The 16,251-nt window shown below is 48.8% G+C and overlaps 1 protein-coding gene across 2 annotated transcripts in view; it reads left to right on the top strand.

Annotated features, from left to right (window-relative positions):
- The window catches only part of LOC121274120 (myelin-associated glycoprotein-like), a 292,428-nt gene that overhangs the window by 158,627 nt on the left and 117,550 nt on the right, over nucleotides 1-16,251 (top strand). The gene's annotated exons all lie outside the window — the stretch shown is intronic.

A 16,251-nucleotide genomic window follows, 5' to 3' on the forward strand; every position in this document is an offset into this window, starting at 1 on the left:
TGAGGGAGTGCTGCACTGTCGTACGGTCAGTACTGAGGGAGTGCTGCACTATCGGAGGGTCGGTACTGAGGGAATGCTGCACTGTCAGAGGGTCAGTACTGAGGGAGTGCTGCACTGTCGGAGGGTCAGTACTGAGGGAGTGCTGCACTGTCAGTGGGTCAGTACTGAGGGAGCGCTGCACTGTCAGAGGGTCAGTACTGAGGGAGTGCTGCACTGTCAGAGGGTCAGTACTGAGGGAGTGCTGCACTGTCAGAGGGTCAGTACTGAGGGAGTGCTGCACTGTCAGAGGGTCAGTACTGAGGGAGCGCTGCACTGTCAGAGGGTCAGTACTGAGGGAGTGCTGCACTGTCAGAACTGCCATATTTCAGATGATGTTTGAAATTAGCAACATGCCTCGTGTAAAATTCTATATCATCAGCTCAATATAAATAGATTAATCCTGTACGTTTCACTTTACTGCAAATTGTTGATGGTTTCATTTCCTTGTTAACCAGGCTCATGTGATCACTATTTTTAAATAATGTTTGTTATTTTGAACAAGGGGCCCTGCCTGAACAGATAACTGTAGGATCAAGCAGCTGGGTTTTTTCTTGAACCTTGCTTCATTCAGATGTTTGCTGCTGGACATGAGATCATTAATGTGTGAATGTAGAATCGGAGTCACCTCAGTGAACAGCAGCATGGGTTGAACAGCCTGATCGACAAGAACTGCTGAACACAATGTCCGTTCAGAACAGCTCGGTCCCCGATCAGAGAAACAGCCTCAGACAGAACCAACTGACGCTGGAATCCATACAATTCATCAACGTGTTGGGAGTTAGTTTGATGTCGGAGATGGAGTGTTACTGGGAAGGAGGGAACCCGTCAGGATGAACAGCTCGATGTACGACAAGGAAAGGATGAGCTAAGAGGGGTTGGTCACGGACAGACGGAGCGTGTGAAGACTCAACAAGCTAATGGCAGGTGAAGAGCTGGAAAGGTGTCTTTTCAACACAAGGTTTAGACACAGAACTCGATGTTTGATCGGGTATTTCAAACCAGAGAAACTCTTTACAGGGTGAATGGACCTTGTCAATAATCCATCCAGCCAACCTCGCCTGGAGATTAGTCCAATATTAGACACTAAACCGAGTCCCCCGTCTGCCCTCTCGGGCGGGTGTGAAAGATCCCACAGCCACTATTTGGAGGAAGAGCAGGGGGGAGTTCTCCCCGGTGTCCTGGGACCCATATTTATCCCTCAACCAACATCACTAAAAACAGATGATCACATTGCTGTTTGTGGGAGCTTGCTGTGCGCTAATTGGCTGCTGCGTTTCCTACATTACAACAGTAACCACACTTCGATAAAAGGGTGAACTCAGTTGTAAAGTGCTCTGGGACATCCAGAGATCATGCTGTACAGAAGAGATTTGACAGGAGTAGCAAGTGTTTTACTTACAGGAGAATGAGTCTCCAGGGTTGTAGAGTCAATCCTGTCAGATGAATGACTAACTGGAGACACTTCTGGAAGCTGATCTAATTCTGGAAATGTTCAGTTTACCAGGATCGGAGGGGAGATGCTCTTCCTCTCCTGACTGCATCGGACAAGAGGTGAACTGGCTCTGGGAGAAGGGTCAGTGTTAAGCCAGTTTTTCTGTGTTTGAGGGAGATGTGAAACTGGGGAAGTCACGTGGTTTTTTGGTGTGGTAACTCCATGTCTTTATTTGGTGCAGCACTCATTTAGTTCATGTCATTGTTTCAATGCTACAAAGCCACAGCGCATTCTGGACTATTTCTGCCTGACCTGCTGTCAGATACACACAGTCTGACAGAGAGGCGGAAAAGTGGTCCCTAGCAAGGTGTGAAACTGTGAACTCGGCTCAGTCAGAATGCACACACACACACACACACACACACACATGCACACATAAAACATACACGCACACATAAAACATACACAGACACACACATATAATCACACACAGACACACACAAACACAATCGCACACACACACAGAAACGCTCACACACTCACACATAATCACACACAGACACACATAAACACAATCGCACACACACACAGAAACGCTCACACACTCACACATAATCACACACAGACACACATAAACACAAACGCACACACACACACACAAACGCACACACACACACACATAATCACACACAGACACACATAAACACAAACGCACACATGCACGCACACACATAAACACACACACATGCGTGCATGCGCACACACGCAGTCACAAGCACTCAGACAGACACACACATTTGCATACATACACAACCACACACACCGTAAAACACATGCACAGTCTCTCTCTCACACGCTGATTTACACACACACGCTGAGTCTGTTTTTGTAACAAGCTCGAGGGGCTGAATGGACCTCCTCCTGTTCTCGTGTAACAGGCTTAAGTAGCTGAATGGGGTTCCTCCTGCTCTTGTGAAACATGCTTGAGGGGCTGAATGGGCCTCCTCCTGTTCCTGTGTAACAGGCTTGAGGGGGCTGGATGGAGCTCCTCCTGTCCCTGTGTAACAGGCTTGAGGGGGCTGGATCGTCCTCCTCTTGTTCATGTGTAACAGGATCGATGGGCTGAATGGGCCTTCTCTTGTTCTTGTATAACCGACTCCTTGGACTGAAGAGGTTTATCGGACTGAATGTCCTCTTCCTGTTTTATTGAAACAGGCTTTAGAGACTGAATGGCTCTCCTATTCCTGTGTAACAGGCTCAAATAGGCTGAATGGGCCTCCTCCTATTCCTGTGCACCAGGCTCAAATGGGCTGACTGGGCCTCCTCCTGTTCCTGTGTAACAGGCTCAAATGGGCTGAATGCACCTCCTCCTGTTCCTGTGTAACAGGCTCGAGGGGCTGAATGGTTTTCCTGTTAATGTGTAACAGGGTTGAGGAGATGAGTGGACCTCCACTTGTTCTTGTTTAAAAGCCTCGAGGGGGCTGAATGGTCCGCCTCCTCTTCCTGTATAACAGGCTCGAGGGGGCTGAATGGGCCTCCTCTAGTTCCTGTGTAACAGGGTCAAGGGGGCTGAATGGGTCTCGTACTGTTCCTGTGTAACAGGCTCGAGGGGCTGAATGGCTCTCCTGTTGCTGTGTAACAGGGTTGAGGGGCTGAGTGGACCTCCACTTGTTCTTGTGTAAAAGCCTCGAGGTGCGTGTGGGCCTCCTCCTCTTCTCTTGAAACAAGCTTGAGGGGCTGAATGGGTCTCATGTCCCTGGGTAACAGGCTCGAGGGGGCTGAATGGGCCTCCTCTTGTTCCTGTGTGAAAGGATCGAGGGAGCTGAATGGGCCTCCTCCTGTTCCTGTGTAACAGGCTCGAGGAGCTGAATGGGCCTCCTACTGTTCCTGTGTAACAGGCTCGAGGGCTGAATGGGCCTCCTCCTGTTCCTGTGTGAAAGGATCGAGGGAGCTGAATGGGCCTCCTCCTGTTCCTGTGTAACAGGCTCGAGGGGACTGAATGGGCCTCCTCCTGTTCCTGTGTAACAGGCTCGAGGGGCTGAATGGGCCTCCTCCTGTTCCTGTGTAACAGGCTCGAGGGGACTGAATGGGCCTCCTCCTGTTCCTGTGTGAAAGGATCGAGGGAGCTGAATGGGCCTCCACCGGTTCCTATCTAACAGGCTTGACGGACTGAATGGACCTTCTCCAGTTCTCGTGTAACAGGCTCGAGGGGCTGAATATGCCTCCTCCTGTTCCTGTGTAACAGGCTTGAAGGACTGAATGGTTCTCCTGTTACTGTGTAACATGGTTGAGGGGCTGAGTGGACCTCCACTTGTTCCTGTGTAAAAGCCTCGAGTGGCTGAATGGGCCTCCTCCTGTTCCTGTGTAACAAGCTCGAGGGGCTGAATGGGCCTCCTCCTGTTGCTGTGTAACAGGCTCGAGGGGGCTGAATGGGCCTCCTCCTGCTCCTGTGTAACAGGCTCGAGGGGCTGAATGGGCCTCCACCTGTTCCTGTGTAACAGGCTGGAGGGACTGAATGGGCCTCCTCCTGCTCCTGTGTAACAGGCTCGAGGGACTGTATGGGCCTCCTCCTGTTCCTGTGTAACAGGCTCGAGGGGCTGAGTGGCCTCCTCCTGTTCCTGTGTAACAGGCTCGAGGGGGCTGTATGGGCCTCCTCCTGTTCCTGTGTAACAGGCTCGAGCGGCTGAATGGGCACTGTCAGTGGGTCAGTACTGAGAGAGTGCTGCACTGTCGGCGGGTCAGTTCTGAGGGGGTGCTGCACTGTCAGAGGGTCAGTGCTGAGGGAGTGCTGCACTGTCGTACGGTCAGTTCTGAGGGGGTGCTGCACTGTCAGAGGGTCAGTACTGAGGGAGTGCTGCACTGTCGGAGGGTCAGTACTGAGGGAGTGCTGCACTGTCAGTGGGTCAGTACTGAGAGAGTGCTGCACTGTCGGCGGGTCAGTTCTGAGGGGGTGCTGCACTGTCAGAGGGTCAGTGCTGAGGGAGTGCTGCACTGTCGTACGGTCAGTTCTGAGGGGGTGCTGCACTGTCAGAGGGTCAGTACTGAGGGAGTGCTGCACTGTCGGAGGGTCAGTACTGAGGGAGTGCTGCACTGTCAGTGGGTCAGTACTGAGAGAGTGCTGCACTGTCGGCGGGTCAGTTCTGAGGGGGTGCTGCACTGTCAGAGGGTCAGTGCTGAGGGAGTGCTGCACTGTCGTACGGTCAGTTCTGAAGGGGTGCTGCACTGTCAGAGGGTCAGTACTGAGGGAGTGCTGCACTGTCAGTGGGTCAGTACTGAGAGAGTGCTGCACTGTCAGAGGGTCAGTACTGAGGGAGTGCTGCACTGTCAGTGGGTCAGTACTGAGAGAGTGCTGCACTGTCGGCGGGTCAGTTCTGAGGGGGTGCTGCACTGTCAGAGGGTCAGTGCTGAGGGAGTGCTGCACTGTCGTACGGTCAGTTCTGAGGGGGTGCTGCACTGTCAGAGGGTCAGTACTGAGGGATTGCTGCACTGTTGGATGTTCAGTACTGAGGGAGTGCTGCACTGTCAGAGGGTCAGTACTGAGGGAGTGCTGGACTGTCGGACGGTCAGTACTGAGTGAGTGCTGCACTATCGGAGGGTCTATACTGAGGGAGTGCTGCACTGTCGGAGGGTCAGTACTGTGGGAGTGCTGCACTGTCAGAGGGTCAGTACTGAGGGATTGCTGCACTGTTGGATGTTCAGTACTGAGGGAGTGCTGCACTGTCGGAGGGTCAGCACTGTGGGAGTGCTGCACTGTCGGTGAGTCAGTACTGAAGGAGTGCTGCACTGTTGGATATTCAGTACTGAGGGAGTGCTGCACTGTCGGAGGGTCAGTACTGAGGGAGTGCTGCACTTTCAGAACAGCCATACTTCAGATGATGTTTGAATCCCTAGGGTTGTAGAGTCAATCCTGTCAGATGAATGACTAACTGGAGACACTTCCGGGAGCTGATTGAATTCTGAAAATGTTCTGTTTAGCAGGATTGGAGTCGAAATGATCTTCCTCTCCTGACTGCATCGGACAAGAGGTGAACTGGCTCTGGGAGGAGGGTCAGTGTTAAGCCAGTTTTTCTGTGTTTGAGGGAGATGTGAAACTGGGGAAGTCACGTGGTTTTTTGGTGTGGTAACTCCATGTCTTTATTTGGTGCAGCACTCATTTAGTTCATGTCATTGTTTCAACGCTACAAAACCACAGCGCATTCTGGACTATTTCTGCCTGACCTGCTGTCAGATACACACAGTCTGACAGAGAGGTGGAAAAGTGGTCCCTAGCAAGGTGTGAAACTGTGAACTCGGCTCAGTCAGAATGCACACACACACACACACACACACACAAACACACACACTTACACGCACACACACACACTCACAAACTCACACTCATTCAGGCACACACACACACGCACGCACTCACACACACGCACACACACATGCACACATACTCTCAAACACACACTCCTTTGCACAAATACTCTCTCTTTCACACACACACATACACGCACACACATACACACACACACTCTCCCTCACACATGTTCTCTCTCATTCCCTCTCTCAAACTCACAATCTCCCTCTCTCTCAAACATGCACACCAAATCTCTCTCGCACACACCATCTCTTTCACACAAACACATACACACATTTTCTCTCGTATATTCTCTTAAACACACACACTCCCTCTCAAACACGCACACCCTCTCTCGCACACTCCCTCTCTCAAACACATACACCCTCTCTCTCAAACACACACACACACATGATCTCACGCACACACTCTCTCACATACACACTCTCTCTTTCGCACACACACTAACACACAGATTCTCTCTCTATCTTTCTCTCTCACACATAAGCTCTCTCTCTAACACAGACATTCCCTTTCTCTCACACACACAAGCTACCTCCCTCTCTCATGCACACACACTCTACCTCTCTTTTGCTCTCTCACACATTTTCTCTTTCTCTCTATACTTCTCTCTCGCACACATACTCACTGTCTTTCTCTCACACACACATTGTCTCTCTTTCTCACACACGCACTCACTGTCTCTCTCTCTCTCTCTCTCTCCAAGACAGAAGGTTGGGGTTTTCAAACCATCTCAAGGTTTCACCTCAAAACCCAGACGGACTCTCCCCAGTGAGGGAGTGCTGAGAGAGTGCTGCACTGTTGGAGGGTCAATATTGAGGGAATGCTGCACTGTCGGAGGGTCAGTACTGAGGGAGTGCTGCTCTATCAAAGGGTCAGTACTGAGGCAGTGCTGAGCTGTCGGAGGGTCAGTACTGAGGGAGTGCTGCACTGGTGGAGGGTCAGAACTGAGGGAGTGCTGCACTGTCGGAGGGTGAGCGCTGAGGGAATGCTACTCTGTCAGAACTGCCATTTTTCAGATGATGTTTGAAATTAGCAATATGTCTCATGTATAATTATATATCATCAGCTCAAAATAAATAGATTATTCCTGTACGTTTCACTATACTGTAAATTGTTTGCAGTTTCATTTCCTTAGAAACCAGGCTTGTGTGATCACTATTTTTAAACAACGTTAATAATTAAGATGCGACAATACACACGCACACAGGTACACACACACACACACACACACACACACACACACAAACACACACACACAGACACACACACACACACGCACACAGGTACACACACAGACACACAGACACAGACACACAGATACACACAGACACATACACACACACATAAGTTCACACACACACACGCAGACACACACACACACACGTTCACACAGACACAGACACATAGACTCACTCAGACACAAACACACATTCACATATGTTCACACTGACACACACTCGCACATGCAGAAACACTCATACTCACACAAACAGGCAGAGAGACAGACACACACACACACACATCAGAAATAAAAAGTTAGAATCCAATAAAAATTTAAAAGAATATATGATTGATACCTTTGCTTGTCTTTGAGGTGTAGATTGTTGAAGTTTGCAAAGTTGACTGGTTTCCTGTGGCATCCTTGTGGTGATTTGATTCAGATTTGCACTTTGTTGAAGATGCTCTGTTAGCTTCAGAAAGAGAGAGAGAGAGAGAATTTCTGCTCTTTTCCAGCAGTGTTTTTGGGTGACTGCCATCTTTCTTTTTCCTTCTACTTTCACTTATATCTGCTTGACAGAACCTGTTGTTAAACTCCTGTCTGTATATTCCCAAAAGGGAATTCGATCAGCATGTTTTGCATTCATTGTTATAGGCCAAGTATTCCCATTTTTTGATCTTTACATCTCTGAAACATTTGATGCATTTCAAGATATAAATCAACAGGAGATGGAGGCATTTCATCCTCCACAAGGGGTTTTGAATGATTGATGAATATCTGCATGGTGAGCAGTTCCCATTATCTTGATAGACCTACAGTGATCAAAACCCAGCACTTTGCATTTTTAAGGGAGACCCTGTTTCAAGTGGACCCTGACACACCTCAGTGAGAACTTCCATGCAACATGTCTGTAGTGCAATTCATTTGAAGCTTTCCAGAGAAGTGATCAAGTTTGCAGTATCAGCAATCAGGTGACTCATGACAGCCATTTTTGATCAGTGCCTAATCTTGTACTTTTAAAAAACAGGTGTCCTTTAAACAGTTCAATACGTTTTTAACACGTTGGTTAAGTTGAAGAAAGCTCTGTTATGACATAACAGATGGTAAATGCTGAACTGTTCAAATCCCGGCGGGAAACTTGAAACAACTGTCACAATTAATTTCCAACTTGTATGTTTTGAGATGTGGGCTTTGAATTCAGTAGTAATGAGATTAAGAGGTTTAACAGGTAATTCTGTTCACCTCAACAGGTTCACCACTTGTCTGATGCAGTCAGGAGAGGGAGATCATCTCTCCTCCAATCCTGGTAAACTGAACATTTCCAGAATTAGATCAGCTCCCTGAAGAGTCTCCAGTTAGTCATTCATCTGACAGGATTGACTCTACAACCCTGGGGACTCATTCCCCTGTAAGGAAAACACTTGCTACTCCAGTCAAATCTCTTCTGTATAGCATGATCTCTGGATGTCCCAAAGCACTTTACAATAGAGTTCACCCTTTTTTCAGTGTAAGAGGATTTTATAAAACTAAATTAAACATTGATTAACAAGAAAAAAATGATTTTTAAGCATACACATCTGTCTATAAATTACTACTATAATAACTTCTAAATCCCTTAATTAATTTAACTTCCATTTACACACGTCAGAATTAAAAAGTTAGAGTCCGACAAAAATTTGAAAGAATATATGATTAATACCTTTGCTTGTCTTTGAGGCGTAGATTGTTGAAGTTTGCAAATGTTCAAAGTTAATTGGTTACCTGTAGCATCCTGGTGGTGATTTGATTCAGATCTGCATTTTGTTGAAGACGCTCTGTTAGCTCTGTTAAGGCAACAGTAAAACATAGAGATTTTAAATGTCCCAGGAACAGTAAACGATACTCTGAACAGTTGAGTTCAAATGAATTCTCTTAACTTCAGTCCCTGGAGGCAGAAGCTTGGTACATGCAGGCTGAAGGCTTTTCATCATTGTAAGATCTTAAAATCACCAACCCTTACACACAGCCTTCACTCCTTAATACATATTTTCCCCTTTGAATGCAAATTCCCATTGTTTCCCTTTGTCTTTGTACTTTATTTTTGTAATAATACAAATCTCTCATAGCCCTAAGTTTTACCAGTAATCTTTGGCAAAAATAAGCACACTGTTTCTTATCTTCACCTGGCTCGGTGACACACTTCTCTCCTTCTTTGAAAACAATCTTGTTTGGTTTAATTTAAAATGCAAATTGCCCCCTTTACACTTCACATTCTAAAACTTCCCCATGTTTACCTAATTAACAGTTCAAACCTAACTTCTCTTCTTACATCAAAACACCCAGACCAGCTTCCTCTAATTCAAATAAGTCTCACACAAACACATCACAGACACATGTAGACACATAGACATGAACTCTATTTTACAATAAATTCCAATAACATTATGGAGATTATTATATATTCCTGACATGCTGTCACTCAGTCGCAGTTTCCTGTCATTGGGACATTATCTTTGTTTGTGTGTGTTTGTGTGTGGGTATGTGGATGTGGGTGTGTGTGAGCGTGTGTGTGTGAGAATGTGTGTGTGAGTGTGTGTGTGTGTGTGAATGTGTGTGTGTGTGTGAATGTTGTTACAACTGGGTGACGGGGAGTGAACTGGCTCCCTTTCTATTCAACCCCCATGCTTGGTTGCAAAAAGGGTTTAAAATATAGTTTCCCCCAAATGCAATTTCCATAACAAGTCATACACACGCTCACACACAGGCACACATACACACGCTCACACACAGGCCCATACACACAGACACACAGGTGCACACGCATACACACACAAACGCAAACAAACACAGACAAGCACAGACACATACCACACTGACACACACACACAGACAGGCACAGACACACACACACACTCACACAGGAAGGTACACACACACACACACACACACACACACAAACACACACACAGATATCAGAGGTAAAATAATTATGGAGTCCAATAAAAAAATTAAAAGAGTTATTAGCTTATACTGCAGCATAGTTTGTGAAGGTTGAAGCTGTTTTAAATTAGTTGGTTCGCTGTAGAATCCTGTATTTCTTCTGGCTCAGACTTGCACATTATTGAAGACATTCTGTTAGCTTCAGACAGAGAGAGAGAAAGAAGGGGGAAGAGAGAGAGAGACAAGGAGAGAGGGAGAAATCATTTCTGTTCTTTTCTAGCAGGGTTTTTAGATGACTGCCATATTTCTTTTACCTCCTCCTTTCTCTTATATCTGCTTGGCAGAACCATTTGTTAAACTCCTGTCTGTATATTCCTGAAGGGAATTCAATCAGCATGTTTTGCATTCAATGTGATAGGCCAAGTATTCTCATTTTTTATCTTTGCATCTCCAAAACATTTGATGCATTTCAAGATATAAATCAACAGGAGATGTGGGTATTGCATCCTCCACAGGGGTTTTTGAATGGTTGATGATTATCCGCTTGGTGAGCATTTCCTACTGTTTTGATAGAACTACAGCTGATCAAAGTCCAGCACTTCGCATTTCAATGCCTTCCTTTTAAGAGTGTCCCTGTTTGAAGTGGACCCTGACACACCCCAGGTGTGGACTTCCATGCAACAGGTCTGCAGTGCAATTCATTTGAACCTTTCCAGAGAAGTGATCAACTTCACAGTAACAGCAATCAGATGACTTGTGTCAGCCATTTTTGATCTGTGTACAATCTTGTATTTCTTTGAAAAACAGGTCACTTTTAGACAGTACAATACGTCTTTGGTCTTTAAGTTAAGTTGTAGGAAGCTCTTAATCTCAGTTTGCTGTCATTGGGATATTGTCTTTTTGTGTGTTTGTGCATGTGTGTGAGTGAGTGTGTGAGTGAATGTGTGTATGTGAGAACGTGGGTGTGTTTGTATCTGTCTGTAAGTGTGTGAGCGTTTCTTTGTGTGTTTATGTATGTGTGTGTGCATGTCTGTGTGTGTAAGTGAGTGTGTGTGAGTGAGTGCGTTTGTGTCTCTGTGTATGTGTGTATGTATATGTGTATGTGTGTGTGTGTCTATGTTTGGGAGAGAGAGAGAGAGCATTTCACAGAGTGAAACCTCCCTGAGTGTGGCCGGTGTGTCTAACATTTAAGCCACACAGACAGGATGTGGTGAAAAGGTGAAACCACAAGGAGTGAGTGTCTTTCCCAGTGACTGTCTCTGTGTGGGTTTCCTGTGGGTTTCTGTGAACTGCCTTTGGTTTTAAAAAAAATCTTCCAACCCCACATGCACGGCATCAGATAAGGATTTGGAAGCTGCAGCTCAGAGAGTAACTAGTCCCTCGAGAATTCACAGCCCCTCAAACACAGATCAACAGCATTAATCCTGACCGTCAGCCCACTCACTCATTGCCTCTTGTCTCAGACACTAGAAAGTGGAAGTTAAGGCCGGATTTTCACTCCCGGGTCGGGGGACACAGAGACGGCAGAATTCCCGACTCCACCAACTCCAACTCTAAACATGTCAGTCCCAGATTCCGATGTGTGTCCTGGGTTTGGGGTGGGGGATGGGGGTGGGCGTGTGGTGTTGGTTTGGTGGGGGTATGGGTGGTGGTGGGAGAGGGGGTGGGGGTGTGGATGGGGGTGGTGGGGGTGGGGGTGGGTGTGGACATGGGGGTGGGGGTGTGGGTGGTGGTGGGGGTGGGGGTGGGGGTGTGGGTGGGTTTGGGGGTGGTGGGGGTGTGGGTGGGTGTGGGGTGGGTGTGGGGTTGGGGGTGGGGGGTTGGGGTGGGGGTGGGGGAGGGGGTGATGTGGTCTAGAATAGCAGTCTGACTGGGTGACCCCGGAGCGGTGAGGGGTCAGGGGAGGGTCCGGTGGGGTTCGGGTCCCTCGGGCACCGATAAAAAGCGGGGCCTTCAGAAAGGCCCATTTGAGAGGTGGGTGGTCAATGGTGAAGTCCCTGTGCCTCGGGGGAGACGTCGTCGTCTTGTCAGGCGAGTGTCCGACTGTAAACTCTGTCCGCCTGTTACCTGAGCCTGGAACCTTCGGCCCATCATGGGCTTTCCCATCAATGGTGAAGTCCCTGTGGGGGAGGGGCAGTCCCTTGAGTAATGGTGGGGACAATGGACGAGCTTCTTTATGTGGGAGGGTCTCCCCAGGGATTGGCTGAGAGCAATTGGGAGATGGGAGGAGCTTATGAGAATCTGTTTTTACACAAGGAGCGTCTGGCGATGACCCCGCCCCACACAGGGGCAGCCCTGGTTACATGGCCACGCCCCCCAGCTGCTCTGTCATTGGCCACTTCCTCACCCTCATCCCTTCCAGAATCTTCCACACGGACAGAGGCTCCTCCTCCCCCTCCCCCTCCTCATCTCCCTCCTCATCCCCTCCTCATCCCCCTCCTCATCCCCTCCTCCTCCTCCACATCCCCCTCCTCATCTCCCTCCTCATCCCCCTCCTCATCCCCCTCCTCATCCCCCTCCTCATCCCCTCCTCATCCCCTCCTCATCTCCCTCCTCATCCCCCTCCTCATCCCCCTCCTCATCCCCCTCCTCATCCCCTCCTCATCCCCCTCCTCATCCCCTCCTCATCTCCCTCCTCATCCCCCCTCCTCATCCCCTCCTCATCCCCTCCTCATCTCCCTCCTCATCCCCCTCCTCATCCCCCTCCTCATCCCCTCCTCATCCCCCTCCTCATCCCCCTCCTCATCCCCTCCTCATCCCCCTCCTCATCTCCTCCTCATCCTCATCCCTTCCAGAATCTTCTGGAATTTTAGTTCATGTCATTGTTTCAATGCTACAAAACCACAGCGCATTCTGGATTATTTCATCTCCCTCCTCATCCCCCTCCTCATCCCCTCCTCATCCCCCTCCTCATGCCCCTCCTCATCTCCCTCCTCATCTCCCCCTCCTCATCCACTCCTCATCTCCCTCCTCATCCACCTCCTCATCTCCCTCCTCATCCCCCTCCTCATCCCCCTCCTCATCCCCCTCCTCATTCCCCTCCTCATCCCCTCCTCATCCCCCTCCTTCTCCCCCCTCATCCGCCTCCTCACCCCCTCCTCATTCCCCTCCTCATCCCCTCCTCATACCCCTCCTCCTCCCCCTCCTCATCCCCCTCCTCATTCCCCTCCTCATCTCCCTCCTCATCCCCCTCCGCATCCCCCTCCTCATCCTCCTCCTCATCTCCCTCCTCATCCCCCTCCGCATTCTCCTCCTCATCCCCCTCCTCATCCTCCTCCTCATCCTCCTCCTCATACTCCTCCGCATCCTCCTCCTCATCTCCCTCCTCATCCCCTTCCTCATCCAGCTCCTCATCCCCCTCCTCATCCCCCTCCTCATCCCCCTCCTCATCCATTTTGCAAACGAACAGAAGATTCAACCTCCTCCGCGACCTCCATCACCTCGAAGCACCAGGGTCACCATCACCTGCAAGTTCCCCTCGCAGCCACACACCACCCTGACTCGGAGCTATACCGCCATTCCTTCCCTGTCACTGACGCCATTCAGCCCTATCGAGCCTGATGCACAGGAACAGGAAGAGGCCATTCAGCCCCTCTAGCCTCCTTCTCTATTTGACTAGATCACGGCCGATCTGTATCTTATCCCCATCCACCCGCCTCGGTTCCGTGACCCTTAACCCCCCCCCGACCCAACAAAAATCTCTCAATCTCAGTTTTGAAATTTACAATTGACCCCTCCCAGTCTCGACAGCTTTTTCTGGGGGAGAGAGTTCCAGATTTCCACCCCCCCAACTTTGTGTGAAGAAGTGCTTCCTGACATCACCCCCTGAACGGCCTGGCTGCAATTTTAAGTTTCTGCCCCCTTGTTCTGGACCCCCCCTCACCTCACCCCCACCATCGGGGGAAATAGTTTCTCCTTATCGACCCCATCGAATCCTTTAATCATCTTAAACCCCTCGATTAGATCACCCCTTAATCTTCGAGACTCGAGGAAACACAAGTCTGGTCTGTGCAACCTGTCCTCGGGATTTAACCCTTTCAGCCCCGGGATCATTCTGGTGACTCTGGGCTGCAGCCCCTCCGAGGACAATATCCCCTCCCTGAGGAGCAGGGTCCAGGACTGAACCCAGTGACTACAGGTGGGGTCTGAGAGAAGCTTTAGAAAACTGTGCCGCACACTTCAAAAACTTCTTAAATTCAACCCTGTATCGAGTGCCTTAGAATACTGGGGCCAATATTTACCCCCAACTAACATCCCTAAAAACAGATGATCTGGGTCATTCTCACATTGCTGTTTGTGGGAGCTTGCTGTGCGCAAATTGACTGTGGTGTTTCCTACATTACAACGGGGATCCGCACGTCAAAGATAGTCCTTCATTCCCTGAGAAATGTTTTTGAACAGTGGATGCTGTTGAAATGTAGGAAACTTGGCAGACATTTTCTGCACAGCAGGATCCCACAAACAGCAGTGGGATACAGACCCAGAACATCTGTTCTTTTTAATGATGTTGGTTTAGGGATAAATATTGGTCCCAGGACACTGGGGATAACTACCCCACCCGACACTGTACCCTCCCCCTACACTTCACCCAAAAAGTGTCCATGGGGTTTTTGACATCCATCCGAGGTGTCCACTCTGTGCCTGTTCCAGGATCTTGAGGCTCAAGACCCAACATTGGGTTCACTTTGAGCCTATCCAATCGGGCACAGGGACTGTTCCCACAAACTGCCAGGACCTGTCTTAAGGCTATTGTTCCCTCTCGGCATGAGAGGGATGATGGGTTGAAGGTCATCTTTCACCCGAATCCTGTCTTAACAACATTGTAAACGCAGTAGGAAAAGTCCCACTGGCCCCTTGTATCTTAACAACATCGTAAACATGACCTAAAGAATCCCCTGGTCCCCCTGAGTGATTCTAATATTGTAAATACAGTGGGCATATTTCCTCCATCTTTTGAGAGGCAAAATTATGACACTAGAGTACCGCCCTGGCAGGAGGGTGTAACTACAGTGTGACATGTTTACATGGGAATGTTACATTACAAATGAAGGTACATGATTGTAAATAATGAAAAGGGCATGTGATAATAGGAAATAGTGCCTTGGAGAATGGAATTATTCACCAGAGTATGGTATTTCATTTGATAAACAATGTACAGAAATGTCTGAGCATTTTAATTGCTTGGTTTTTATATTCATTTATGGGATGTGGGCAGCACTGGCTAGGCCAGAATTATTGCCCATCCCTAATTGCCCTTGAGAAGGTGGTGGTGAGCTGCCTTCTTGAACAGTTGCAGTCGATGTGGTGTAGGTACACCCACAGTGCTGTTAGGGAGGGAGTTGCAGGATTTGGACCCAGTGACAGTGAGGGAATGGCCGATATATTTCCAAGTCAGGATGGTGAGTGACTTGGAGGGTAGCTTCCAGGTGGTGGTGTTACCATGTATCTGCTGCCCTGTACTTTGAGATGGTAGTGGTCGTGTGTTTGAAGGTGCTGCCTAAGAAGTCTTGGTAAGTTCCTGCAGTGCACCTTGTTGATGGTACACACTGCGGCTACTGTTTGTCGGTTGTGCAGAGAGTGAATGTTTGTGGATGGGGTGCCAATGTAGTGGGGCTGCTTTGCCCTGAGTGGTGTTGAGTTTATTGAATCTTGTTGGAGCTGCACTCATCCAGGCAAGTGGAGAGTCTTCCATCACACTCCTGACCTGTGCCTTGAAGATGGTGGACAGGCTTTGGGGAGTCTGGAGTGAGTTACTCACTGCATGATTCCCAGCCTCTGACCTGCTCTTGTAGCCACAGTATTTTTATGGCTGGTCCAGTACAGTTTCTGGTCAATGGTAACCACCAGGATGTTGATAGTGGGGGATTCAGCAATGTTAATGCCATTGAACATCAAGGTGCGATGGTTAGATTCTCTCTTATTGGAGATGGTCATTGCCTGACACTTGTCAGCTCAAGCCTGGATATTGTCCAGGTCTTGCTGCATTTGGACAAGGACTGCTTCAGTATCTGAGGAACCGTGAATGGTGCTGAACATTGTGCAATCATCAGTGAACATCCACACTTCTGTCCTTATGATGGAAGGAAGGTCATTGATGAAGCAGCTGAAGATGGTTGGGCCTTGGACACTACTCTGAGTAACTCCTGCAGTGATGTCCTGGAACTGAGATGATTGACCTCCAACAATCACAACTATCTTCCTTTGTGCTGGGTCTGGCTCCAACCAGTGGAGAGTTTTCCCTCTGTTATGATGTGGTAGATGATGTGTGCCAGGGGG

This window comes from Carcharodon carcharias (genome assembly GCF_017639515.1).
Source record: "Carcharodon carcharias isolate sCarCar2 chromosome 29 unlocalized genomic scaffold, sCarCar2.pri SUPER_29_unloc_9, whole genome shotgun sequence".
NCBI lineage: Eukaryota > Metazoa > Chordata > Chondrichthyes > Lamniformes > Lamnidae > Carcharodon > Carcharodon carcharias.